The sequence below is a fragment of the Lactuca saligna genome, chromosome 2 (genome assembly GCF_052625555.1).
Source record: "Lactuca saligna cultivar CGN05327 chromosome 2, ASM5262555v1, whole genome shotgun sequence".
In the NCBI taxonomy this organism is placed as follows: Eukaryota; Viridiplantae; Streptophyta; class Magnoliopsida; order Asterales; family Asteraceae; genus Lactuca; species Lactuca saligna.
In genome coordinates, this window is record NC_136418.1 from 150202597 (window position 1) to 150205114 (window position 2518).

General features: G+C 35.9%; 1 non-coding gene across 1 annotated transcript; it reads left to right on the forward strand.

The window, feature by feature from the left end:
- Positions 1–233: 233 nt before the first annotated feature.
- On the forward strand, positions 234–340 carry LOC145033204 (small nucleolar RNA R71). The gene has a single exon (XR_013677440.1). It is a non-coding gene; the product is annotated as a small nucleolar RNA R71 (small nucleolar RNA).
- The last annotated feature ends 2178 nt before the right edge of the window (positions 341–2518 follow it).

Below are 2518 nucleotides of genomic sequence, written 5' to 3' on the forward strand. Positions count from 1 at the left end.
ATGCTTTCCAATTTTGCCATCATTGCTGCCATGTCATAAGTAATAGCGTTCACCGCCCCTCGAGTCAAGTCATTCCTTGGGTTGTGGTATTCTCTAAAGTGTTTAGAGAATTCTTCAATTAGTTCTTTGATCACCGGGGTGGCTTCTTTGTGAGAGGTCCTTGCAAATCAAGGAGCTGCCTAGTTGTTACATTGACCCCATCATAGAAAATGGAGACTTCTTGTTGACTGTTTAGATCATGATGTGGGTAATTCCTTAGTAGGCCCTTGTATCTCTCGCAAGCCTCATATAGTGACTCTCCAGATTGTTGTTCAAAGTTGGCTATGGCTTTCTTCAACTTGGCTATCTTCGAAGGAGGGAAAAACTGTTCAATAAATTCTTATTTTTATTTTAGCCAATGTAGTAATGGATCCTGGAGAGAGTAATTTTAGCCAATCTTTCGCTGCTCGCTTGAATGTGACTGGAAGCATACGAAGCAAAACAGTTTTGCAAGGTACATTTGGAATATTAAAGTAGTTCGCTACATCGTTGACCTCGTCCAAATGCTTGTATGCGTCTTCGTGATATTTCCCGTAGAAAGGGATTTCCTTAAGTTGAGCAAGTATGTGGCCTTTTAGTTCGAAACTGGCAGTCGTGAGAATGATGGGTTGTACGAGTCCCGGGCCGGTATCGTCACGTATGCTTTTCTTCCATTCACCCATGGGAACTTCATCAATGTTTGCCATGGTGTTAGCGGGTTCGTCTTCAAAGTCACTTTCTTCTTCGGATTCAGATTCGTAATCGTTTACTTCCGGGATTGGATTTCCTTCAAAATGTTTAAAATTGCTTTCCTCGCTCTTTTGACTGCTAGAACCACCTTCCTTATTGTTTTTCTTCTTTCCAAAAACTGATTTAAGGTCCTTGAAAGGTGATTTCCTGGCTGATTAGAACTTTCAACACCTTTGTTTTTGTTTTTTTTAAGAGCGGATTCCAGATCTTCGTAAGGAGGAACTAGGGGTGTGTCGGATCCTCGGGTCATGTACAACCTGAAATCAAAACAAGAAACACGAGTAAAAAGAACAAAAATAAAATAAAAATGAAACTGTTTTTCAGCGACGGACTCGCCGAGTAGCTTTGAGTGCGCTCGGCGAGTTCAAGGCTAAATCTAAAAAAAATTAAACATAAATTCTAAAAACAGATAAACTTAAAACTAAACCTAATAAATAAACTACTAAAGCAGTAACTTTATGCAAGATAGATCTCACACAAGGGATTGATAATACTAATAATTAGAATTAATTTTTGAACCGTTCCTCGACAACGACGCCAAAAACTTGATGTGTGTGGAATACACCAGTTTTATTCTACTTTTTATTTATGAATTTGACACACAAAAGGTAGTGGACGTGTCAATTGGTGGTATAAATTAGCAAGCACTGTATTGAACTCAGGAAATGGAAATTAAAGTAATAACTAGAATTAACTAAGCAAGTAATAAAAGTAAAAGGTTTTCTCTAGTTTTGCAAGACTAGAAACTTAACAAAAACTTAACTAAAACCAACTAAGTAACTAACATCTAAACAATTAAAATGCAACTAAATTCAATGATAAAGATGACTTCTGTTTAGGTTCAAATCATTTGATCCTATGGTTGATTTTATGGTAAATGTATCGGATTAACTTTTCATTGGCTACTGATTAAGGTGATTAGGTTCACATTCGCTATTACTAATCCTTAGAAAACATATTAATTCAAGCAATGACCAGTTGTCTAAATTAATGAATTTCCTAGTTTATTAATTCGGGTTAAGTAAGACTTGTAATGGTTAGTTAAATTAATAATTCACTTAACCTCTTGTTGATGGTTTATCAAACAAGCTCACACGTTAATTTACCTATTTCTAATTAATCCTAGTTTCACATTCGCTATTCCTAGGCATATAACTAAGTTTTCACATAAATCATACGATTTAGCAATTAAGAGATGTTCATGCAACTTAATATGTTGGACAATTAACTGAAAATAGTTGTAATTAACACATAAGTTTCTTTAACAAGCTTAACAAAACAAATTCACCAAATTAAATTAATCCTAACCATAAAATCAATCCATATTCACAAACTCATGTACGTTAAACAGAAGACAAACATTTTAGTTTATAATTGCAGTAATAATAAACTCAAAAATGAAATTCATAAGTTCAAACATGATTCAAATAAAGGTTTAAGTAAGAATACACTTGAATTGCCTTTAATCTTCCCAAAACCGAATGCTTTGACTTGATGTTCGAGTTTCTAGGGTTCCCGCAGTACCTCAATCGCAACTTAGCCTTCAAGGGTTTCCAGAGAGAGCCTCAATTCAGGATTATGACTTCTATTTACAGATTTCTCAAAACATAGGCTACTCGTCGAGTAGATAACCGACTCGACGAGTCCCCTTGTTGAATCCGTGTACGGCAAGGACTTTACGTATTACTTCACGAACCTTCGAGGGTACTCGTCGAGTAGACGTCCCTAATCGCCGAGTAGCTTCAGGATT